The sequence below is a fragment of the Pseudopipra pipra genome, chromosome W (genome assembly GCF_036250125.1).
Source record: "Pseudopipra pipra isolate bDixPip1 chromosome W, bDixPip1.hap1, whole genome shotgun sequence".
NCBI lineage: Eukaryota > Metazoa > Chordata > Aves > Passeriformes > Pipridae > Pseudopipra > Pseudopipra pipra.
Window position 1 is genome coordinate 40,617,437 of NC_087580.1, and position 26,001 is coordinate 40,643,437.

General features: G+C 53.9%; 1 protein-coding gene across 1 annotated transcript in view; it reads left to right on the forward strand.

Annotated features, from left to right (window-relative positions):
* The window catches only part of LOC135405395 (zinc finger protein 239-like), a 669,637-nt gene that overhangs the window by 347,942 nt on the left and 295,694 nt on the right, over positions 1-26,001 (forward strand). The gene's annotated exons all lie outside the window — the stretch shown is intronic.

Genomic DNA, 26,001 nt, shown 5'->3' on the forward strand with positions numbered 1-26,001 from the left:
CCCTTTGTGCCATTGGAAACAGCCCATGGTCCTGCCCAGCCTTGTTCTTGGCTACTGAGCCTCCCAGAACTATGGAAGAGGTGGAGAGGAGTGATCCCCATCCTACTGGGTCTGCTCCCCACCCTGACCAGCATGGCTAGTGCAGGGTCAGCCCAGGGTGCCACAGCCCCTCCCTGTGCAGAGCAGCACCTCCAGCTCAGGGCCCTGCAGGGATCCCAGGCTGGGATCTGCAACTGACCAAGGCAGCTTGGACACACTGACCTGGGCAAAGGGATGTCCCTGGAGAAGAGCAAGGCAGCATTTCTGGGCCTGCAGAGAGGAATCCCTGACACAGAGAAACCTCTTTCTGCAGCCCCCTCTGGGGACAGGCTGCTCTGTCCCTGGGCCAGGACTCTGGGCTGGGCTGGGCAGAGGGGCTGGCACTGAGGGGCACAGTCAGGCTGTGCTGGGCATCTCCTGGAGGTGACACCAGGGCTCCTGCAGTTTCCCTGACCTCCATTTCCTCCTGCCATGCTGAGTGTCCAGCCCCTGAGCTGATGGGGATGCTGAGACTCCTCTCTGTGCCCCAGGGGCTGCTGTGCCCTTCAGAGGGGCTGGGGCTGTGGGGGGAGTACCCAGAGCTCTGCAGCACCCTGGGCTGGGCACTGCTGTGGGGCCAGACCAGACTGGGCTGCTCCACCCATTGACCTCTATAATGAAATCACTTCTAATTTTCTCCTGAAGTACCATGAGAATATGTGTTGTGTCCTGACCACTAGACTGGAACTCTGTGAAAATAGAAAAGGTTTTGGTGTCAGGGATATTGAGAAGGCTGGGCAGTGTCACTGGGAGACCTCTCCCAAACCCTTGGAAAGGTCAGACCCATCCAAGAGCTTCCTGGGGCCTTGGCAAAGGCAGACATGGAAGCAGTCTGCAAACAGGGCAGCAAGGAGGGTTGGGAAAGTTCCAGACTGCTCAGGCTTAGCAGGGAAGGGGATATGGCAAGTCCTCCTGCAGCCATTGCCAGGCATGGGAAGGACAAGGCAGGGATTGCAGAACCCCTGTGGGAGGGAATAGAAGGGAATGTTTTGTGCCCAGACTTTATCAAGGCCCTTGACATGGTCTCCTGTGGTCTCCTTAGAGCCAGACTGGTGAGAGCAGGACTGAAGAAGTGGAAGATGTGCTGGGTGGGAAGTTGGCTGAATGAAGAGTGTCAAATAAAATCCATGGTACAAAGTCCTCTTGGCAGCAACTTCCTGGTGAAATCCCTCAGTGACTAGCCCTTGAACACCACTAGAGAACATCTTTATTATCTCTCTTTACAATGAGACACAATGTATTTTCAAGTTCTTTGTGGATGATGCCAAATTTTAGGGATCCCTTGAGCAATCTGGCCTGGTTTAAAGACATATTGGGAAGGGAAATGCAATAAAATGAACTCACTCCCCTTTATTCCCCACCAATACAGGGAGACAAAATACAAGGAGATATAAGTGAAAAAAATAACAGTTGACTGACAAGAAATATAGCAGCAAAAACAGCAATACCAACAGAACAGTTCAAAGCAACAGCAGAGAGAGAAATTATATTGTCTGTCCCCCCAGCCTGAATGCCCTTTTGTAAACAGATAAAAACGGTGATCAGCGCGTGCTTCCCTTCCTATTTTGCATCCAGGGGAACAAAGAACAAAAATAAAACTAGGCGAAAGAGGGGGCAAAGCAAAATGTGGGAAACTCTCTGGTCTGAGATCAGTTGTGCTGCCCAAGAACACGCTGACTCCAGAGGTGTCCAAGCGGGGCAGAGCCGGCGACTCCGGTCCGTGCGGCGGCGGGGGGGAGGCAGCGGCTCTGCTTGATTCCATGGAGATCTGGGGAGGCACAGTGGCCCCTTGGTTCCATGAGGTTCTGAGATGTCTCAGGGTTCCTTTTGTTCCAAAGAGACCCCGCAGGTCACAATGGTCCCTTGGTTCCATGAGATTCCACAGTGTCCCTGCATTCCTTTGGTTCCATGAGGCCCTGCAGTGTCACGGAGCCTCTTGATTCCGTGACTTCACAAAGAATCAGAATGGCCCCTTGATTTAAGGCCAACTGCACATGGGGCTGCATTAGGGGGAGTGTGGGCACCCAGACAAGGGAGTTGTCAGCCCCTGGACTCAGCCCTGGGGTCACGACATCTGGACTGGTCTGTCTGTCTGTGAGGTTCCCCATTCTGGAGGAATGAGGAAGAACTGGAGAGGGTCTAGAGGAGATCTGACAGGATGGAGCTTTTGTCAATATTGGAAATAGAATGAAATCTCCACAAAGAGTAGCATGGAAGGTTCAGACTGAAGGTGAGGAAAAAGAAATGTCACTCAAGGACGATCCTTGTGGTGCAAGAGGTCACCCAGAGGGAGTGAGGATCAGCCCATGGCTTTGTGTTCCAAGGAACAGCCAGAGCTGGTGCAGAGACATCAGGGAGGGTCTAGAAATGCTGCTGGGAGGGGGGTGGGAAAGCAGGAGGGGTGTGTGCAGCCTGCAAGGCCAGAGCAGCAGCAGGGCCAGGGCAGGACAGCCTGCAGGAGAGATGGCCAAGGGCTCTGGCAGGGCTGCAAGGCCCAAAGGCACCCAGGCCTTTGTCCCCTTGCCTCTGGCAGCTGCCTCTGCCACTCAGGCCACCACAACCAACTTGCCTGGCAGGTTCTGCACTTGGTTTCTGCCTCGCCCCTCCCTCAGGAGCCTGGTAGGGGTTGCCCAGTTTTGGGCCTTTGTTGTTCCTCCCCCTCCCATCCCAGTGCCCCCCAAACAGCCCTGAGCCAGCCAGGAGGGACAGGATCTGCTGGGCCAGGGCCTGGGGCTCAGCCCTTGGCCTTTGTGCTCCACAAAACCAAGGCAGGCTTTGCTCAGCATTGCAGGGGCCTGCCCAGAGCCTTTGTCTGCCTGCACTCCTGGCCTCCAAGGAGCTGCTCCAAGGAGTCCCTGGGGAGGCTTTGTCAGTGCCTGCCCTCAGTGGGGCCCAGCAATGCTTCAAGGCACTTGGAGTTTGGCTTCTGACTTCTTCAGCAGCTTCTTCAATCTTCTCTCAGTACCTCAGGATCATGAGCTGGGCTGCAAACACACCGTGGGGCTCATTAGAATCCAGAAATCCCTCAGGATCTCTTTGTCTTCCTTTAATTGTCTTCAAGACAATTTCAAAACAAGTCTTCAAAATATGTACTATTTTTTGTTTTACTTCAATTATGGATATTTTTTAAATCAGGGAGGAGGTGATAGAGGTGTTCTCCAAGTGATCTTGATGCTGAGTGTCTCCTCAGGAAATCCACACTGACCCTGGATGATCAACCTTGCTCCTCACTCTCCAACCTCACCAGTTCCTCCATGGCCCATCTTGGACTGACAGATGATGCAACTCCAAACACACTAGGAGACTCATTAAAACACTGAAAAACAAATTATTTCCCTTCCTTTAATTGTCTTCAAGTCATCAAGACTTCTACAGTAACTGGAGTTGTTTTGTAGTTTATCTAAGCAGGAAGATTTTAAAGTGGAAATTAAGAAAAATATATATTTTTTGATGAAAGAGAATGATTTACACAGAGCCTTGGGATGCAAGAGGGTCAGAGCACAAGGGATTTGGATCCAAACACAAGGAGGCAAAAGACATTAGTAGCACTTAATCATTGACCAATTGAACAGTTTTCAGGTGATTCAATAGCATTTGCCACAACTTTAAGAGTGACTGAATTATAGATTCAAAACAACAACATTCACACCACAGTCAATTCACACCCACACCCAGGCAGAGATGTGTGGACACATCAATAGCTGGGTGTGGAAAGGTCCCTCTTCCAAATTCTCCTTGTTGTCAGGGAAACACTGCCACAAATGCCTTTGTGTTTGCCAGCAGACAAGGGTCCCAGCTGGTGGACTGTTTGTTGAGGGGGATCAGAATTGTCCTGGGCACCAGCGAGGGTCTTTGGAGTGTTGCAAACTGGAGGGTTCCCGAGCTGGGAGAGGCTGCCAGAGGTGTCCCACTGAGAGGGAGGTGCTGGGGAGCTGCCAGGGCCTCCCTCAGCCCTGCTGGTTGTGGGCTCACAAGATGACTGGCTTTAGTCATCTGCTGAATTTCCATCCTGGTGTCAGCAATGACTGGAGTTCTCAAGATATTTGGGAATTGTATCCAAACTGTTCCATTAGGGCTATGATTCAGGCAGGAAATGTTCCAAGGCTTTCATGGGATGACTGATTATCCTGTGTTCCCCAGCTGTTCCACTCTGGATTGTTCCCACCTGTATCATCCAGGAGCACCTGATCCAGTTCAGGGACACTTCCCCACACCCCTGGTCCAGTCCAGGGACACTTCACCACAGCCCTGGTCCAGTCCAGGGGCTCTTAATTACTCAGCTGGTTTGGTCAAGGCTTGTCAGGAGCTCCTGAGATCATACTTATAAGAAGGATGTGGACAGACTTAGTTTTAATAAGACAAGTGATAATGGTTTTCAGCTGAAAAAGAGCAGATTTGAACTAGATATAAGGAAGAAATATTTTATACTGAAGGTGATGAAACACTGGCACGGGTCACCCAGAGAGGTCATAGAAGCCCCACCCTTGGAAACATTCAAGGCCAGGTTAGAAACGGCTGTGAGCAACCTAATCTAGTTGAACGTGTCCCTGTCTGAACTATTTAGGATTCTATGGTTCTTTCTTATCCTACAGAGCCAAGGCTGACAAGGATCACACAGGTTTCAGATCCAGCTGAGCATCCCCTTTGATGGCCCAGCTGGCAGCTCTGCTAAAAAGCTGCTGCAAAGAATCTCCAGACCTAAGGATCTTTTGTGCTGGTCTGAGCTGTGGCTCTCAGGGCTGGGGGTTGGCTTTTGGCTGCCAGGTGCCCACCAAGGCTCTCTCTCATTCCTCCTCCTTCTCCACTCCCTTTGGTGCCTGCAGGGTTGTTTCTCCCACATTTCTCTCACTCCTCTCTGGGTTACAGCACCCTGGATTTTATCCTTTCTCCAAAGGGTTATCACACAGGTGCCTCTGGAATTGCTTTTTGGCTCAGCTTTGGGCACTGGCTGGTCCATTTTGGAGCCACCTGAAACTGGCTCTCTCTGACACAGAGTCAACTCTTGATCTCCTCTTCCCTAAGGGAAACCTGCAGCCCCCTTACTGCTACCAAACCTGATGCACAGGGTCATTCAAGTGCCCAGGAATACAGGAGGTCATTGATCCCATTATTCCTCAGGCAGGTTAAACAAGACTTTGTCCTCTTCCTGTCCCTGACTGCAGGTTCTTTGTGTCAGAGCAGAGCTGGGCTGGACCTCAGCTGTGCTTTGCTCCAGAGCCTGCTGGGGTGGGGGCAGATGGCAATGGCAGAGGGACTGAGGTGCCCCAAGGAGAGCAAACCCTGCTGTCCCCAGGGCCAGAGAGACACAGGGCTGGGCTGGGCAGCCTGGCAGGACAGGGCTTTGCTGCCTGGGGGTTCTCTGCCACCGTGGAGGGCCAGGAATTTGTTCAGGTGACTCTGATCTGCAGGAAGGACAAGGTGCTGATGGAAATGTCCTTGGCTTTGGACCTCCTGTGATCCAGGAACACTGTGAAAATCACTGGTCTGTTCCTTGGCTGCAGCATCAAAGGGATGGCTAAGGGTTATCAAGCATTGGAACAGAATGTCCAGGGAAGTGGTTGAGTCACCACAGAATCATAGAATTGTTAAGGCTGGAAAAGACCTCTGAGATCATGGAGTGCAACCATTAACCCAGCACTGGCATCTTCACCACTAAACCATGTCCCCAAGTGCCACAGCTCAATGTTTTTTGAACACTTCCAGGGATGGTGACTGTAAGACCCCAGGTTTGAGCTATGAGTTCAGCAAAGGGGTTTTACTTTGAAAAATATAAAAGGCATCAAATATTTCCACCCTCCAAATATTTGAAAAGGGCCTTCAGGTCTTTTAATACCTTGAGAGAGACCACAGGGAAGAAGACACTGCACACGTTTTCTCAGGTCAAATAAGACACTTTTACTGGTAAACTTTAGAAAATAAGGAAGCTTGGTAAAAGGGCAACATTCAAAGGGAACAGAGCATTCCCCAAAGCACTGACTGATCACACGCCAACCCATCCAAGTCAGCTGGATGGTTTATTGATAATGTGTCCCGAGGGGTGGGACCTCCGATGCCATAGAAACCCCTCCCCCTGCATTAGGAAACCTTTGGAATTCAGGAGGTGTTCCATCATGGCTAGGCTTCGCGAACGAAGATTTGGGAAGGCTCTATCCACATTTGCTACAGGCACGCTGGTGGCTTATGAGGCCAATACGTGACAGACATATCCGATTGCAAAAGGCACAGCAGAAAGATTCCTTAGATGGTGTATTCTGCAATACACGGTTCTTTCTGCGTTGCCTTTTTTCCTCGAGGGTGATCCTGCGTGTGTTCTCAAAGGAGACAGCTGCGTTATAGATGGTGTGTCTCCAGGCCTCCCGATTTGAGGCCAGAGTGGACCAGTTATGGTGATCAATATGGCCAAGGCTGAGATGTTGTTTCAGGGAGTCCTTGTATCTTTTCTTCGGGGCTCCTCTCATGCGGCAGCCAGTGGCAAGTTCACCGTAAAGCAAGATCTTAGGGAGGCGGTGGTCCTTCATCCTGGAGACATGACCTGCCCAACGCAGCTGTGTTCTCATCAGCATGGCCTCAATACTTGTGATAGCTGCTTGCTCTAGAACAGATGTGTTGGTCACATAGTCTGACCAGTGGATGTTTAGAATTGTACGGAGGCAGCGTTGATGGAAGCGTTCTAAGAGACGCAGGTGGTGGCTGTAGATGACCCATGATTCAGATCCATATAAGAGAGTAGACAACACTATGGCTTTGTAAACACTGATCTTGGTGCTTTTCTTCAAGTGTTTATTACGCCATACTCTTTTATGGAGTTTTCCAAAAGCACTGTATGCCTTTGCTAATCTGTTGTCTATCTCTCCGTCAATCTTACCATCTGAGGAGATGAGGCTACCGAGGTAATTAAACTGTTGGACTGATTTGAGCTCTGATTGACCAATGGTGATGTGGGGATGATGGGGGACATCCTGAGGTGCAGGCTGATGGAGGACCTCTGTCTTCTTTAAGCTGACTTCCAGACCAAAGAGCTCAGCAGCATCTGCAAAGCAGGATGTTAAACGCTGCAGAGCTGCTTCTGTGTGGGCAACAAGGGCGGCGTCATCAGGCGGCGTCATCAGAACAAAGGTCTCTATGTAACCTTTGTCGACCTCACCAAGGCTTTTGACACTGTGAGCAGAAAAGGTCTGTGGCAGATTTTGGAACGTTTAGGTTGTCCCCCTAAATTCCTCAAAATGATCATCTCACTTCATGAGGATCAGCATGGCCAAGTCAGATATGGCAACACACTTTCTGAGCCCTTTTTAATTAAGAATGGTGTGAAACAAGGCTGCGTTCTCGCTCCTATCCTATTCACCGTCTTCTTTAGCATGATGCTCCAAAGGGCCACAGCAGACCTCAATGATCAGGACGGTATCTACATTCGATACCGTACTGATGGAAGTCTATTCAATCTAAGGCGACTGAAGGCCCACACTAAGACCTTAAACCATCTTGTCCGGGAGCTGCTTTATGCTGGAGGTGTTCCAGTGGAGCATGAAAATGAACAGCAGCTTTCCTAAAGCCCAGACCCCAGCAGAACAAAGGCAGGCCCCATCAGTGGCAGAGCAAAGGTCCCCCATCCCTGTGTCCCTGTGGCCGCTGAGGCGGCAGCGCAGGCCCGAGGCGGTGCCGGGTCCCGGTGCAGCCGGGGCAGAGCGGCGGCTGCGCGAGCGGCAACCCCGGCGGTGAGTGCGGCAGCCCCGTGGGAGCGGCGGCTCCGGGCACAGACGCCGGCGGCAGCCGCTGTGGCGGCGGAGCAGCGACTCCGAGGCGCTGCAGGAGCGCCGGCTCCGCTCGCAGGCGCCGGCAGTGTTGGGAAGCCGGTCCCGGGCGGCTGCGGGGCAGCGCAGGCCAAAAGCGGCAGCGGCGGCAGCCTCGTGGCAGCGGCGGCTCCGGGCAGACACGGCCCCGCTCCAGCGCTGCCGCCTCAGCGGCGCTCAGGGGACGGCGCGGCGGCTCCGGGGGCAGGGCCGGGGACTCCCTCTCGGGGCAGCCCCGGGCACCAAAGAGGACCAGGGCCCGCCGTGTTCTCAGCTCGCTTCTCTGCAGTTCTCACGGCATCTGAGCACAGCAGGGGATGGGGAAATTGAGCTCAACCACAACAGGAGCTCATGGAACCGAGTGGCCACAGGGACACTGCAGGGCCTCCTGGAATCCAGGGGCTGGTGGGACACTGGGGAGCCTCTTGGAGCCAAGGGAACCCTGGGATATTTTGGAACATCGTGGAATCAAGGAGCCATTGTGACACTGCAGGGCCTCATGGAACCAAAGGAATCCTGGAGAGATAGTGGAAACTCATGAAATCATCAGGGCCATTGTGACACTCCAGAACTTCATGGAACCAAGGGTCCGTTGTGACACTGAGGGACCTCATGGAACCAAAGGAACCCTGAGAGTTTTTGGAACCTCATGGAATCAAGGGGCCATTTCTGGCAGGATGCTCTGCTTGGATAATACCTAAAAACTGGTCAGAATGCAAACAATGCAAGCTCTCTGTGGTGAGTTACTGCTGGTGTCAAGGTGCTGATTTTAATGTTTAATTATGCTAAAACGAAAATGGTTCCTGAAACTTCAAACACACATCCTGCTTTCTGAAGCAGGATTTGACAGATAAGCTGCTCCCTGGCCTTGAAATACATCTGGCAGTCAAACCCTTGATAACTATAAAAGTCCCATCCAACTGTCATGTGGCAGATTCTTCCACAGACTTCTTTGAAGTGTACGGAGCTTGTCCCATGAAGCAGGGACAGCTCTTCATGATCACTGCCCAGGGGTTAAGTGAAAGAGAGAGAACTACCCCCTGTTGTTATGGGGTGAGTTACCTCAATCTCTGCTTCAGGATTGTTTCTTTTTGCTGGCTTTGATCTAATACTTTAATAGAATTACTTTGATAGACTGCACTGTCCTATTGTACACTATAGTACTAGGAGGTTTTTGCTTTAGTACTGTGCAGGAAATAATTCTCTTTAAGGTCTTTTATCTATTCAATTGTGTGATCAATTTTCTGTTCATTTGTCATAATAAACAATTCATTTTATAGAAATATTTCTGATTTGCTATCACTACAACCTGCAGGACAAAGTGATTGAATCACACCTCTATAATTCCTCAATTAAAATCAAACTCTGAGTTTAAGATTGGATCCAGCCACAGCCAGGCTCCTCTCCGAGAAGGACTTTAGAAAGCAAGGGGGTCCTTTGTGCACCTCGTAGCTCAACGAGACAGCTTCTGCCATCAACTTTGTCTAAGCCTTCCACCCCCCCAGCCCCAAGCTGTGACACATGGGCATGTCTTGTGCATGCAGTGCAAACATGGACTCCTGAGCTGGTCATCTGATGTCCCTCCTTGGAGGGAAGAACAAGCCCAATGGCCTGGGGTGAGAGGCCAGTGCTGGGAGCGGCGCTGGCTGTGCCAGGGCACTGCTGGGTGCCCCCACCCTGAGCACTCCCACCCTTGTGCTGGTCACTGCTGTTTTCCTCTGCAGGGCGTTGTGTTGGGCACATCCTGGAGAGCAAAGTGGAAAGCAGATGGAAGCTTTGAGGCCCTGGCCTGAGGAGATGCCCCTGCAGGATGGCAGTGCTGCTGCAGAGGTCAGCTCTGTGCCAGCAGTGCCCGTGGCTGTCCCTGCCTGCAGTCCCTGCACAGTCCTGCAGCAGGACTGGGACCGACTGCCAGAGCACTGAGGCCTCCAACAACACAGGGCTCTGCAGGACAGTGTGGAAGGGAAGGGAGAGGAGGCCATGGAGGAGAAGGGCTGCTGCTCCCTGGCAGTGCTGCTCTGCTGGGACTCTCTTCTGGCCCAGCTCTGCACAGAGGCACCAACCCTGCAGCTGCAGAGAAGTCAGAGAGGAAAAATGTCAGGCAAACAAGTCAAGGCAGAGTTCTTTATTTGGTTTAAGCACACAGTGAGTACATTTCCCAATTTGTACAGCCTGTGGGCCAGGCTAGAAAGACAAACTTTGAATTAGAAATGGTCTTTATATATATATATAAATATATTTACATTTTATATATATATATATATATCTTTATATATGTATAAAGATTTTTTGGTGTGAACAAATTCTCACAAAAAAACCACCCCTACTAGGAGTAAAAAATAGAGAAGATGTGGTGGGCCTTTAATGAAATCCATAACAGGATTGGCCTTTAATGAGGAAGATAGAAGAAGAAGGAGAGTTTATTGCTTCTGAAAAACACCCAGTTATGATTTTCCTCAGGGCATCCTTGAGCTCCTGGTTCCTCAGGCTGTAGATGAAGGGGTTCAGTGTTGGAGACACCACTGAGTACAGAACTGACACAATAAGATCCAGGAATGGGGAGGAGATGGAGGGAGGCTTCAGGTAGGCAAAGAATAAGGTGCTGCTAAACAGAGAGACCACGGCCAGGTGAGGGAGGCACATGGAAAAGGCTTTGTGCCGTCCCTGCTGAGAGGGGATCCTCAGCACAGCCCTGAAGATCTTCACATAGGAGAAAACAATGAAAGCAAAACACCCAAATATTAAACAGGCACTAACCACAATGAGCCCAATTTCCCTGAGGTAGCCTGAGTGTGAGCAGGAGAGCTTGAGGATGTGTGGGATTTCACAGAAGAACTGGCCCAGGGCATTGCCCTGGCACAGGGGCGGGGAAAATGTATTGGCTGTGTGTAATAGACCACTGAGAAACCCTGCGGCCCAGGCAGCTGCTGCCATGTGGGCACAAGCTCTGCTGCCCAGGAGGGTCCCGTAGTGCAGGGGTTTGCAGATGGCAACGTAGCGGTCGTAGCACATGATGGTGAGGAGGGAAAACTCTGTTCCAAGAAAGAAGACAAGCAGAAAGACCTGTGCAGCACATCCCATGTAGGAGATGGTAGTGGTGTCCCAGAGGGAATTGTGCATGGCTTTGGGGACAGTGGTGCAGATGCAGCCCAGGTCTGTGAGGGAAAGGTTGAGCAGGAAGAAGCCCATGGGGGTGTGCAGGTGGTGGTCACAGGCTACGGCGCTGAGGATGAGGCCGTTGGCCAGGAGGGCAGCCAGGGAGATGGCCAGGAAGAGCCAGAAGTGCAGGAGCTGCAGCTCCCGCCTGTCTGCAAATGCCAGGAGGAGGAACTGGGGCATGGAGCTGCTGTTGGACATTTGCTGCTTCTTAGCACAGTCTCTGCTCAGAAAAGGAAGCCACAGGGTAAAATTTAGACTGACACCTCTGACAATATCACTCCAGATTTCAATACAATTCATTTCAAGATTAAATCAAATTTTTCTCTCTAATATGTGCTGGCAGAGGGCTGTGTGTGGCAGGAGCTCTTGCCATGTGTTGCCAAGTAGTTCAACGTGTTTCCAGGCCAACACTTCAGTTGTGCTGGACAGAGCAGGACAGGAGACCTCCTGCAGAGAAGCCAAGGGCTGGGACAGGAGAGTGCCCACCCCCAAGGGAAGGCTCAGCACTGCCCAGGATCCTGCCCAGGCAGAGCTTTGCCTTGCTGGGGGCAGCTCCAAACCCAGCAGCACAGGCCCAACAGAGAGGGCAGGGTCCCGCAGGGGAGATGTTCTCCAGGCAGAGGCAGCTCCTTGCCCAGCACACAGCGCCCAGCAGAGCTGCAGGGAAGGGCCCCAAGAGCTGCCTGAGCGCCCCCTCCCCCAGGCCTTGGGTGCACTTGCCCCCCACTCCCTGCCCAGGGCTCTGCTGCCTAGAGCTGTCCCTGCCAGCAGCTGCTTCTCTGGGCACAGGGCTGGGCCCTGGCAGTGCTGCCAGAGCCCATCCCAGCCCTGGGGGCTCAACTCTGCCCTGAAGAGCCCTCCCAGCAGCACAGGGCACTGCCCAGGGGCATCTCTGGCTGGGCAGGCTCTGATGGCAATGTCAGAGCAACCCTGAGGAGGCTGGAAAAGTGACACTGATGCATCTATTAGACAGTTTTGATGTCTGATACTCTCAGGTTCCATCCCCTCTAATCTAACAGAGTTCAAGTTTCAGTGTCTGCTCCTGTGCTCAGAGATTAATTTCCCTGTCACAGTCAGCACCCAGACAACCCAGAGTATCACACTGAAAGAACTGGTTCATTCTCTTTAGGGTACCCCCTGTCTGTCTGTGCCTCTTGCAAATACCTTCTGGGAAATTTCCTACTTTGATCTGGAGCTGTGACCAGCCCTCATTCCCTGCAGCCCACTTTGGAGATCAGAAGGACTCTGCCCTGCTCTGGCCTCCCAGGAGTTGTTCCTTCCCCACAGCCCTTCTCCCCCAGCCCCGTGGCAGCTCCTTGGCCGGGCTGAGAGCTGACCCTGGCAGGCAGCAGAGTCCCTGCCCCAGCACACAGAGCCCTGGGGCAGGACCCTGCTCTGCACCACAGCCCTGGGCACCCCTGGCTGCACCCCCACCTTCCCACCCCACAGCCAGCCCTGGCACAGGGAACCTTCTGGCCCTGGGCCTCTGATGGGGCAGCAGCAAGTCCTGCTCTGCAGCAGCTTCTCCTGCTGCACCCCAGCAAATCCAGCAGAGCCATCCTGACAGCTCCTGCCACTGGTGCCATTTGGCAGCTGGGAGAGGCACTTACAGGAACTCACCTGCACTGCTCTGCAGCCAGAACCTGACCGTGGCAAAGGGCTGGCAAGGTTCCTGCCCTGAGCAGCTCTGCCCTGTCCTCCCACCCCAGGATCCCTTGAACCTCCTGCTCCCTTCTCCTCTCTGCCCTTGCTGCCTGCAGCTCCTGCCCTGCTCTGCCATATGGCCACTTCCTCTGCACTGCAGCAACTGGGAGAGTCCTGCTGAAAGATCCCAGAAGCTGTGGGATGTGGCAGCTTTAGGAGATGCCTCCAGGAAGGCAAGCTGAACTTTCCTACAGCCAGAGAATTCTTCATTTAAATCCTGGGAAGGTTTCTCCAATAGTCAGAGCTCAGTAACCTCCCAGCCCAGGCTGCCTCTCATCTCTCTGCCTTCTCTCCTGTGCCCTGGGTGCTGCAGGCAGTGCCCTCAGCCCTGCTGGGCTGTGCAGAAGAGCTGCTCCTGGGCAGAGCTGTCTCTTTGAAGCTCTTCTTGGTTGCCAGGAGCTCCCTGTGTGCCAGGAGCCTGGCCCAGCTCAGCAGCACAGCAACAGCCCCAGGTATTTCATGACCCTCAGGGGACGTTGAAGTTGTTTACATGAGACTCAGTCCCTGAGAGGAAGTTCAAACAACTTCTCAAGAAGTCAAAATGAGATTGAAACACTAAAGTTTCTTGTAGTGCTAATGAGTCTCACTGAGGGACACAACTGAGAATGTGTCCCCAGGTTCCAGTTGGAGCAGAAAAGTGCAGACAGTGATGACAAGGATGGACAAGCAAGGGAAAGGTGGCTCTGATGCTGAATAAACCTTGACTTGTTTACTTAATCCAGAGGACCAAGCCCTGACCCCAGCCCCTGGGAAGGCAGATCCTCTCCCTGCCTCATTCCTCAGGGCTCTTCCTGGGGCACTGGGATGTGGGATGTGCAATGCCAAGGGCAGGACCATGGGGTGGCACCTGCCAGGCTGCTGAGCAGGGACAAGGAGGCCATGAGCCCCCAGGGCTGCAAGGGCCACATGTCTCCTCCTGGCATCAGGGGCACAGACAGCAGCCATGGCCAAAGGCCTGCAGAAGGTGGCTGTGTCAGGGCCTTTCAGCTTCTCCCCATCCCTGTCTCCTCTCCAGCCCAGGCTGTCCTACGGTGTCCATGCCCTGCCCCTTTCCCTGCAGGCTGTCGTCATCCCCCCGGCTGCCCCACCTGGCTGGCACCTTCCTGCACTGACATCTCTGCATCCTCCCTGGCTCTTCCTGCACACACAAAGCCTTGGGCTCATCCAGACTCCTTCTTTGTGACATATTGCACCACAACAGTGACCTTGGAGGGAAATTTCTGACTTCTTGTCACCAGTCTAGGCCACCCCAGCTGCCCTTGGTGGCACTAGTTCTTTCTTAGGCTGTTTTCTGACAGGAAGAAAAGCTCCACCAGCTCTGACACCCCCCTTCCAGACCTCTCAGGCTACTCCTCTACTGTCCTCAATCTTTGCACCACTGACCCCTGAGTCCTCAGCCTCTATATACAGGTCATGTGCTTGAGGCCCCAAATTCCTTCCTGGGAGATCTCTGGGTCCTCTCCAAAGTTTTGGAAGATGACAATAGAGTGCTCTTATCCCAGGAAACACAGAGGGACACTTTTTTCCAAGGGTTGTCTTGGCAGAATGAGGCACAATCTCTTTAACCTTCCTGGCACAAGGGAGCTCTGAGCTCTGGGTACGGAGGGAGCTCCAAGTGCCAACCACTGGAGTGGGAGCTACAAATCCTCAGGGCTTGTGTTCTTTGGAGGGCCAGACACTGGTGAGACTGCTGTGTGTGTGCACATGAAATGACTTGAAGGGCACATTGAACTGTCTCAAAACACTGTCAAAGCAGGAAAATCCCATAAGGCACCACAACACATAAGCACTGGTGGCAAACAGGAAGGCCTTTAATTCCAAGGCCTAAACAGAGGTGAAGCTTTGGAAGTAGCCCCCAGGACAGAACTGCACTGTGCAGACTGTGGGAAAGAGCAGACAGCCCCAACAGGAAGCCAGGGCTGGTAAGGCAGGTCTGGGGAACCCATCCAGACAAAGATTCCCACCTGCAGACTGGAAGCACAGCAGGCAAAACTCCCACCGTGGCAAGCTGTGGGAAAGGAAGCAAGTCCTTGTAGACGTGCCAGCCCAAGCTGTGGGAACAGCATCTACCCCCCTGAATACCCAGGGCTTGGGCTGTATAAAAGTGATAGCCCAGAAGCACAACTTGGGGACCCTCCACCGAGCAGAGCAGGGTAAAGAAGGACCGGCGGGAGCCTCAGGGATCTACATGGTGTGATACATTTACTTCATCTCTGTCTCTCTCTCACTGGCTTCCCACCATGCCATTCTTCTCACTCTTTCCATTTCTTTCTCTGTCTCTACCTCCTATTTACTGTTAAATCAAACCTGGACTGCTGACTTTGGCACATGGTCTCCTTTGCAGCTGAATTTGGTCAGAGGTGTCTCTTACTAATGGGAACCTGACAGTATCCATGAAGGTTTTGCAGTGTGGGAATGACCAACTGATTCCATGAGGTTCCACAGAGTCACAGGGTCCATTTGGCTTCATAAGGCTCTGCAGTGTGATAATGGACCCTTGATTCCATGGGTTTGCAAAATGTCTCAGGACTCCTTCGGTTCTAAGAGGCCCCACATATCACAGTGGCCCCTTGGTTCCATGAGATTCCGCAGTGTCCCAGGAATCCTTTGGTTCCATGAGGCCCTGCAGTGTCACAGTGGCCAGTAATTCCATGTGGTTCCACATTGTCCCAGGGTTCCTTTGGCTGAATGAGCTTCTGCAGTGTCACAGTGGCCCCTTGATTCCATCATTCCACAGTGCCCCAGGGCCCATTTAGCTCTATAAGGCTCTGCAGAATGACAGTGGTTACTTGATTCCACAAGGTCCTGAAATGTCTAAGGGTTGCTTTGGTTCCATGAGGCCCCACATGTCACAAAGGCCCCTTGACTCCATCAGGTTCCACAGTGTCACAATGGTCAATTAGGCTCAATAATGCCCTGCAGTGTAAGAATGTCTCCTTGATTCCATGAGGTTCCACAGTGCCAATATGGGCCCTTGATTTCTGGAGGTCCACAGTGTCCTGGGGTCCCTTTCTCTCCATGATGCTCTGCAGTGTCACAGTGGCCCCTTGATTCCATGAGGGTCTGAAAAGTCTCAGGGTTCCATTGGTTCCATGAGGCACTGCAGTGTCACAGTGGCCTTTGAGTCCCCGAGGTTCCTCAGTGTCACAATGGCCCCTTGATTCTATGAGGTCCCGAAATGTCTCAGGTCTCCCTTAGTTCCAAGAGAGCCTTCACGGCACAATGAACCCTTGGTTCCATGAGGTTCCACAGTGTCTCAGAGTTCCTTTGGCTCCAGAAGGCCCTACAATGTCACAATGGCCCCTTTACTCCAGGAGGTTCCACAGTGTCCTTGCTGGAACACACAGGGCTGTAATGTTGTCACCCCTGCAGAGCCAACATGAAAGATGGAGAGAGACTTTGGACAAGGGCCTGGAGTGACAGGACAAGGGGCAGTGGCTTCACATGCATAGACGGGAGGGTTGGAGGAGACAGAAGGAAGGAAATCTTGAGTCTGAGAGTGCCGAGATGCTCTTGAAGGCCCCTCCCAACCCAAAGCATTCCATGATTGTGGGACTGGTGGGTGAGGTGGTGGTTGGAGCCGTCTGGGGCAGAGTAACACAAAATGAGGGAGTTTTCCATTGTGGGGGAAGGAAGGAGGGGGCAGCAGAACTGACCCCTTGGACACCTGGCAGGCAGGCTTTGGCTGGAAGCTGGTGATGGGGAGCTGAGTGAAGCCCCCAATATCCGGGAGGAAATGGTCAGTGACCTGCTCTGCAGAGGGATCTGGACAGGCTGGATCAATAAGGCCACGTGTTGGGTCCTGCACTTGGGTCCCAACAAGCCCCTGGAATGCTCCAGGCTGGGGGCAGAGGGGCTGGAGAGCTGCTCAGCAGGAAGGGACTTGGGGGTGCTGCTTGACAGCAGCTGGATACGAGCCAGAGTGTGCCCAGGGGGGCAAGAAGGCCAAGGGCATCGTGGCCTTTGTGGAGAAGAGTGTGGCCAGCAGGAGCAGAGAACTGATTGCCCCTCTGTGCTGGGCACTGGGGAGGCCCCACCTGGAGTGCTGTGTCCAGTTCTGGCCCCTCAGTGCCAAAAGGCCCTTGAGGGGCTGGAGCGTGTCCAGAGAAGGGAACGGAGCTGGGGAAGGCTCTGGAAAACATGTCTGCTGAGGGACGGCTGAGGGAACTGGGCTTGTTGAGTGTGGAGAAGGGGAGGCTCAGGGGGGACCTCATTGCTCTCTTGAATGACCTGAAAGGAGGTTTTAGTGAGTGTGGGAGTCGGTCTCTTCTGCCAAGGCTATAGTGAAAGGTTGGGAGGGAATGACCTTAAATTGCTTTGGGTAAGGTTCCTATTAGATATTCAAAAACCCTTTTTCCCCTGAGAGAGTGTTCAGGCATTGGAACAAGTAGCCCAGGGAGGTGGTGGAGTCTCTGGAAGTGTTCAGGTGTGTGGTGGGTTGACCTTGGCTGGACACCAGGTGCCCTCCCAGCTGCTCTATCACTCCCCTTCCCAGCAGAACAGGGGAGAGAATAAGGTGGGAAAAAAAAACAACTCGAGGGTTGGGATAAGGCAGTTTATTTAAAGCAAAAGACCGCAGGGTTTGTTCTCTGCTTCCCATGATCAGCCATGGTCAGCCACTCCCGAGGAGCAGGGCTTGGGTCCACGGGACGGTTCCTCAGCAGGCAGCCATTAGACAATGAATGCCCCCCTCCTGCTCCCTGCCTCAGCTTTTAGAGCTGAGCTGACCTCCCATGGTCTGCAATGTCCCTTGGGTCAGTTGGGCTCAGCTGGCCTACTTGGGTCCCCTGCCAGGCTCTTGCCCTCAGCTAAGGAAGGAATGTCCCAGTGTTGGTGCTGTGCTCAGCAGTGGCCAAAACACTGGGGTGTTCTCAACACCCTTCCAGCTGCCAATGCCAAGCCCAGCCCTGGGAGGGCTGCTGTGGGGAACTGAACTGCAGCTCAGCCAGACCCAACCCAAATATCTATGGCACACATTCTATAGAATCCATCCTTAGGTGTTGTATGATAGATCTGTAAGATATTACAAATAATAAGCAATAATAAGGCAAATGTCCTCCTTAGGGACACACACACAGAGCCCCTCAACCTACTGCCTGGGTTTGTTCCCTGGGGGTCTCTGCAGCAGCAAGCACAGCCCCACACTGACTGCTCTGGGCTGTGCAGGCATTTGTGGTTCTGCCTGTCTCACACACACCCCCAACCTTGGGATGGACCTGGATGTCACTGGATGTGATGTCATAGGGGAGTTGTGATGTCATATGATGGATGTGATGTCATAGAGGAGATTGGATGCCACAGGAAGGATGTGATGTCACAAGGGTGATGTGATGTCAGAGGGGAGGACGTGATGTCGCAGGGATGATATGATATCACAGGAGAGATGTGATGTCATATGATGGATATGATGTCATAGAGGAGATTGGATGCCACAGGAAGGATGTTATGTCACAAGAAAGATGTGATGTCACAGGCGAGCACGGGATGTCACAGGGATGATATGATATCACAGGAGAGATGTGAGGTCACAGAAAGTATGTGATGTCATAGGAGAGCTGTGATGGCATGGGAAGGAGAGATGTCATAGGGGAGATGTGATGTCACAGGGATAATATGATATCACAGGAGAGATGTGCTGTCATATGATGGATGTGATGTCACAGGGGAGCTGTGATACCATGGAGAGGTGTGATGTCATACAGGAGATGTGATGTCACAGGGGAGGGCATGACGTCATGTGGATGATATGATATCACAGGAGAGGTGTGATGTCACAGAAAGGATGTGATATCATAGAGGAACCTTGATGTCACAGGAGAGCTGTGTTGTCAGAGGGGAAGACGGGATGTCACAAGGGAGCTGTGATATCACATGATGGATAAGACGTCATTGGGGACGTGATGTCACAGGACAGGTGTGATGTCATAGGGGAGTTGTGATGTCAAGGGGATGATGTGATGTCACAGGGATGATATGCAATCACAGGAGAGCTTTGATGTCATATGATGGATGTGACATCAGAGGGGAGATGTGATGTCACAGGAAAGATGTGATGTCATATGATGGATGTGACGTAATAGGGAAGATGTTATGTCACCAGAAAGATGTTATGTCATAGGGGAGATGTGATATCACAGGAAGGATGTGATGTCACGGGGAGGATATGATGTCACAAAGATGATATACCACCGGAGAGATGTGATGTCATATGACGGATATGACGTCATAAGGGAGGTGTGACGTCACAGGAAGGATGTGATATCACAGAAGAGCTGTGATGTCACGGGGATAATATGAGCTCACCGGAGATATGTGATGTCATATGATGGATGTGCCATCATAGGAGAGATGTGATGTCATCAGGGAGGTGTGATGTCACAAGAAGGATGTGATGTCACAGTAGAGCTGTGATATCACAGGGGAGGATATGATGGCTTCTCCCAAACAGAGAGATGGCACTTGTTCCTCCATGGGGAATCCAGGGCAGGAGGATGACTCCTGCTGCATAGATGGGATGGGAGAGGATCCCTTGGGTCCCCAGGATGGATCAGAATTCAGGGATAAAAACTGCCCTCAGGCTCAGGATGCAGCTGCCAGCACAGATTTCCCTGCAAAGTCTGCAGGAGTCAAGATCTAGAGAGGAGATTGTGCCCAACAGATGGGATTGCAGAGGCTCTCTGAGGACCCCACATGAATCAGTAACCAGGAATATACAGAAAAGGTCCCCCTGATGAGTTCTGGAAGAGTGTTCTGTAGGGAGGTGACAGTGTCACCCCACCAGGGCAGGGCTGGCAAGTGGGAGGCTGCTCCAGGGCTCTGCAAGAGGCCTCGTGCTCTGCTCGGCCCCAGCACTGGCTGGTTCCAACACCCCCGGCTGCCCCCGGCCCTGGGCAGCTCTGCTGCCACAGGCTGTGCCCTCACCATGGCCCTGCAATGGCCCTGCCTGTCCCTCACCCGTGGCCCTGCCCGTGGCCCTGTCTCTTGGCTCTCTCTCTGCCAGCTCAGTGTGGGGCACACGGGCTGGGGGTCCCTCCCAAGCCCCCTGGGCAGCCGGCGTTGGCTGGGGGGATGTGAGGGCTGGGCCTGCTCAGCACAGCCCCGGCCTCGTGCCCAGCGCCTCTTTCCTGCCCCACACAAGAGCTTCCCGGCCCCCCCAGGGCTCCCCTGCTGCTGCCTCTGCTCCTGGCCCTGCCTTTGCTGCTCCCTTGCCTGGGGCAGCAGCTGCAGGGGGGGGATGGCAGCAGCTTCAGCTCCACGGCACTTCCTGGGGGGAGCTCAGCCCGGGGGGACGGGCAGGGACCTGATGGGGATGGACAGGGGCCCAGCAGGGACAGCCAGGGCCTGCAGGGGAAGGCACAGGGACAACCTGGCCCCCCACACTGACACTGCTGTCTCTGCTCCTCCTTGCAGGCTCCGTGGCCAGGCACAGTTTGTGTTCCTGGGTGCCCACCATCTCAGCACTTGCAGCCACTCAAATCAGCGCCCGCAGCTCTGCAGCAAAGCCCCAGCTCACCTGGCACACAGGGGATGGACACAGCACCTGCTCGGGGATGGGCACCTTCGCCTCTTCCCCACCACGGGGCTCTCCTTCCTCAGCAGCACCTCTGCCTTGCACTTATTCTCAGCCTCACCTCAGGGACAGCTCTGGGCTCACCTCCGCGCCACTTCTCAGCCTCACCTCAGGGCCTGGGCTCAAGGACAGGAACCAGCAGGGAGGGGACATCAGGTGCAAGCTGAGGGCTGCCTGCTTGCACTGGTCTCTGGGCTTTCTTCTCCTTCTAGAACCATCCCAGAACTCAGCCTGCTTTTCTAACACCACACATTTACAGACTAACCTTGGAGATATATATGGACAGACATCTCAATCACCCTGGGGATAGAGCCTCAAGCATGTGCTGCCATAGGAATGGGAATCAGAGAATCACAGAATCAGCCACATTGGAAAAGACCTCCGAGATCATCAAGTCCAACCCTTGATCCAACCCCGCTGTGCTTCCCAGACCATGGCACTGATGCCACATCCACTCTCACCTTCAACACCTCCAGGGATGCTGACTCCACCCCCTCCCTGATCAGCCCATTCCAAGGCCTCATTACTCTCTTGGGATAAAATTGCTTCCTAATATCCAACCTAAACCTCCCCTGGCACAGCTCAATTCCCAGCCCTCTTGTCCTACTGCTGCTTCCTGGCAGAACAGCCCCACCCCCACCTGGCTCCAACCTCCTGGCAGGGACTTGCAGACAGTCAGGAGGTCTCCCCTGAGCCTCGTCTTCTCCAGCCTCAGCACCCCCAGCTCCCTCAGCCTCTCCTCACACCACTTGTGCTCCACTCCCTTCCCCAGCCTCGCTGCTCTTCTCTGCACCTGCTCCAGCCCCTCCAGGGCCTTCCTCAACTCAGGGGCCCAGAGCTGGACACAGCACTCCAGGGGTGGCCTCACCAGCACTCAGTCCAGCCCAACAATCACTTCCCTGCTCCTGCTGACACACTCTTCCTCAGACAGGTCCCTCTGCAGAGCCCTCCTGCCTTCCAGCACATCAACACACCCCCAGCTTGGTGTCACCTGCACATTTGCTGATGAAATGCCTGGTTCTGCAGCAGCTGCAGATGCTCAAGGGGCACCAGGACCAAGTCAGGGGACTGGGGGGGCCTGGGGGGCTTTCGGGTGCGGGAGGGTCCTGGGGGAGCTGGGGAGGGGCTTTGGGGATTGGGGGTACAGACCAGGACAGACCAACAGAGACTAGGACAGACCAGTTCCTCCTCACTGCTCCCCAGATCTCTCTTGGAGCTGGGCCACGTTGTCATGGGACACCTGAGCCCCCCCAGTGCCCTCCCAGTACAGCCCAGTGCCCCCAGTACAGCCCACTGTGTTCCTGTCCCAGGGTGTGGGTGATCCCTCTTTGAAGGGGGTTGGAATGGATTTGAGGGGGGGCTGGGGGAGATTTGAAGGGATCTGGGGGGATGTTGGATGGGGATTTAGGGGTTTTGAGTGCCTTTAGGGAAGTTAAAAGAGGTCTTGGTGACATTGGGGGATCAAAGGTATCTATGGGGGGAGGGGATTAAAGGGAAAATAGAGGTTAGGGGACATTTGGGGGGGGTTAATGAGGCCTGGGCAGGCAGAGGAGGGGCTGCACCAAGAGCAGGTGCAGCCTGAGACCCCCTCTGGTGTCCCTGCGACCCTCTTGGTGTCTCCAGTTTCTCCCTTGACACCCCGAGACCCCCCTGGTGTCTCCAATGCCCCCAGAGCCTCTTCATGGCCCCAATTGCCCCCTTGACACCCCGAATCCCACTGTCCCCAAACCCCACCCCTGATGTCCCCAACCCTCCATCTCACTCCAGGAGTCCCCCTGGACCCTCTGACCACAAAAACACCCCCACACATGCTCACAGAAAGGCCAAGGGCATCTGGGGAAACACTGGGGAGAGTTGAGGGGCTTTGCAGAGCCCTACGTGATTACTGGGGGACACTGGGACACACTGGGGGGAACTGAGGGACACTGGGAGGGACTGGGAGGGACTGAGGAGTTACTGGGGGATTACCAGGACACACGGGGAGACACTGGGAGGTTACTGGGCCATACTGGGGGTTACTGGGTGCTCACTGGAGGATCACTGGGCCATCCTGGGGGGCAGTGGAAGGTCACTGGGACACACTGGCTGGTCAATGAAGGGGTCACTGGAAAGTCACTGGGATATACTGGGGTCTAGGGATCCCCTTACCCGGATGTGGTACATTTCCCCCCCCCCGGATTTAGGGGGGCCATCCCTAGGACCCCTCCCCTGGGGGCTGGGGGACCCCCTGGACCCACTACTGGGCTTTAGGGGACTCCCCAAAATGCCCTCAAAACTCCTGAAATCCCCCCCTCGACACATCAAAACCTTCTCAAGGTCCCCCCTAGATGCCCTCAGAGACCTCATCCCTCCTCAGCACCCTCTAAACCCTCTCAGTGACCCGCAAAACCCACCCGGGACCCCTCAGTCCCCTTTAGGGAAACCCCCCAATCCCCCTCAGAGACCCTCAAAACCGTCTAAGACCCCGTAAACCCCCTAGAGACCCCAAAATTGCCTAAAAGGTCCCTCCAGGACCCCTAAACCTCCTCAGAGACCCCCAAAGCTCACCTGGCACCCCCCAAATCTCCTCAGAAACCAAAACCCCCTCAGAGACCCCCAAACCCCTTCAGGAACCTTCAACCACCCCCTGAGTCCCCTCAGGACACCGAACTCCTTCAGGGACCCCTCAAAACCTCCTCGGTTATCCCCGACCCCCCCCGCTAAACCCTCCCGAGCCCCCCCGGGGGGACTCACAGCACTCAGAGCGAACCGCAGGCCCCGCCGCCATCACCGATTCCCGGCTGCGCGCGCACCGCGTTCAGAGAACGCCGCCGCAGCCAATCAGCGCGCGGCCACGCCCCCGCAGACCCGCCCCCGCCCCGCCGTGTTGGCTGCCGGGAATCGGTGATGGCGGCGGGTCGGTCGGTGAGTTCTGAGTGCCGGCGGGGGGTGCGGGAGAGCGGGGTCTGGGGATCCCCTCGGGGGCTGCGGGGAGCGCGGGTGAGGGTGGAAAGGCTGGAGGGCTCGGGAGGGTTTAGCGCGGGGGTTCGGAGGTTCCCGAGGGTCAGAGCGCAGGGCCTTGGAACCGTCTCGGGGGCCGCGGGGCCCGGAGGCCTCCCAAGAACCCGGAGTTCGATTCGGTTCCTGAGAAAGTCCTTCGGAAAAAAAAAAATTCGAAACCACCCAACCAAAACAAGAACCCTAAAAAAAGGAAAAGTGAGAAAAAGGTGAAGGAAAAACTGCAAGGGCCAGGATGATTTTATTGCTTTGCTTCAGTTTTTCCTTGGTCTCCTCCTTCTCAGATTCTTTGCTCCCTTCCTTTACAGAAAGCTCTTCTGCTGTTCTGTGGTTTTCTGGTCCCTTAGGGGCTTTTAGAGGTCCCTGAGAAAGTTTTGGGGGGTCTCTGAGGAGCTTTGGTGTCGCGAAGGGACTTAGGGGGGAGGTTAAAGGTCCCTGAAGGGGTTTGGGAATCCCTGAGGAAGTTTTGGAGTTTCTGAGGGAATTGAGAGGTCCTGGGCTGCTTTGGGGGGGGGGTGTCTTTGAAGCAGCTTTGGGGGTTTCTAGGGGGATTTAGGGAGTCCAAGACAGTTTTGAGTGTCCCTGAGGGGGTTTTTGAGGTCCCTGAAAAGGCTTGGGTGTTCCAGGTGGATTTTGCAGGTCACTGAGAGGGTTTAGGGGGTCCTGGGGGGGAGATGAGGTCTCTGAAGGGATTTGGGGTGTTTTTGAGGAGGTTTCGACAGGTCGAGGGATGGAATTCTGAGAGGGTTTCAGCGGTTTCAAAGGGGGAACTGGGGACACCAAGAAGGTCTCAGGGACACTGAGGGGGGGGCTCAGGACTCACCTGCTCATGGTGCTGCCCCTCCTCTTTCCCCGTAGACATCATTAAACCCCCCCAAATGTCTCCCAACCCCCATTTTCCCTTTAATCCCTTCCCCCCACAGATCCCTTTGATGCGCCAATGCCCCCAAACCCCTTTTTAACTCCCCCCAAAACACCCAAAGACCCCCAAACCCCCCCAAATCCCCATCCAACATCCCCCCAGATCTCTTCAAATCTCCCCCAGCCCCCCCCTCAAATCCATTCCAACCCCCTTCAAAGAGGGATCACCCACACCCTGGGACAGGAACACAGTGGGCTGTACTGGGGGCACTGGGCTGTACTGGGAGGGCACTGAGGGGGGCTTAAGTGTCCCAAGACAAGGTGGCCCAGCTCCAGGAGAGATCTGGGGAGCAGTGAGGAGGTACTGGTCTCTATTAGTCTGTCCTGGTCTGTACCCCCAATCCCCAAAGCCCCTCCCCAGCTCCCCCAGGACCCTCCCGCACCCCAAAGCCCCCCAGCCCCCCCCAGGCCCCCTGACTTGGTCCTGGTGCCCCTTGAGCATCTCCAGCTCCTGCAGAACCAGGCATTTCTTTGCTCCCCACAGGGTCCTTCCCACACCCAGAATGGAATCTGGAGGCAGCAGGATGTGCACAGTGCTCCCATTTCCTACAGTGCAAAGGGGCTGCAGGGAATGATTCCCCTGCTCTTGCAAATCTGCCAAAACCTGCAGGGCACAGAAGGGGGAGCTTCAGGAATTTACTGGCATTGGGAGTGGAACCAACAGGGTATTGAGAGGAACATATCCCTCAAATACAATCTCTCTGCATACACAATATCTGTCTGGATAGACAGAAAGAGCAATAATCAGATACATTCTGTATCATATATATGGCACATATTCTATAGAATCCATCTTTAGCTATTGTATGATATATCTGTAAGATATTACAAATAATAAGCAACAATAAGGCAAGTGTCCTCCTTAGGGACACACACTTCAGAAGGGACCTTGCACTTGACCCCTGGGTTTGCCCCCTGGGGGTCTCTGCAGCAGCAAGCACAGCCCCACACTGACTGCTCTGGGCTGTGCAGGCGTTTGTGGTTCTGCCTGTCTCACACACACACACAAAAGTCTGGTGTAGTGCTGCCCTCAGGAAACCCCCCCAGCCTTGGTCCAGCTAAAGCTGTGGAATTTGTCTTTGTTTCCCTTGGGTTCAGGGTCAGGCTGTGCCTGTGTCCAGCCCAGAGGCTCAGAAAAGCATTTTTCCCATCCCTCTGCAATCTGCTGCTGCAGACAGGACCCAGGCACTGGTGGCACTGGGAGTGAACAGCCGAGTGTTTCCAGGGGCTCTCTGTTCACAAGTGTCCAGAGAAACCAGCACAAGTGTCCACAGAAGTCCCAGTCCTTCATCCCTGAATGAGCTTGTTCAGCCCAGGAAGAACTGCCTGAGTTTTATTTCCATGGAAGGAGGTTTTTCCCACTTTAATGTGGGTTTAGTTCCAAACCAGTTTCTTCATTTCCTCCTCCCACTTTCCCTGAAGGACACTGACAGGGACCATGGACACTGACAGGGATCACAGAGTTTGTCCCTTGGCCATACAGCTCCTGCTGTTTGGCAGCACAGGAGAGGTTAATTAGAGCCCAGGCTCCAATGCCAGGGCACGCCTTGAAGACGAGGTTGAAATCAAACAACTTTCCTGCTGGAGGGTTAAATTCAGTCCTCATCACCTAATTTTTGGGCTGAATCTTCGTATTTTGGAGTATTTTTTAGCTGAATCTCAAGTTTTTGCACTTTGGGTGTCCGGGGGTCTTCTTGCTATTTCTGAGGGGTTTTTTGCCTGACTCTTGGTAGTTTGGATTTTTCTGGGCTGAATCTTAGTGTTTTGAAGGTTTTTATGGTC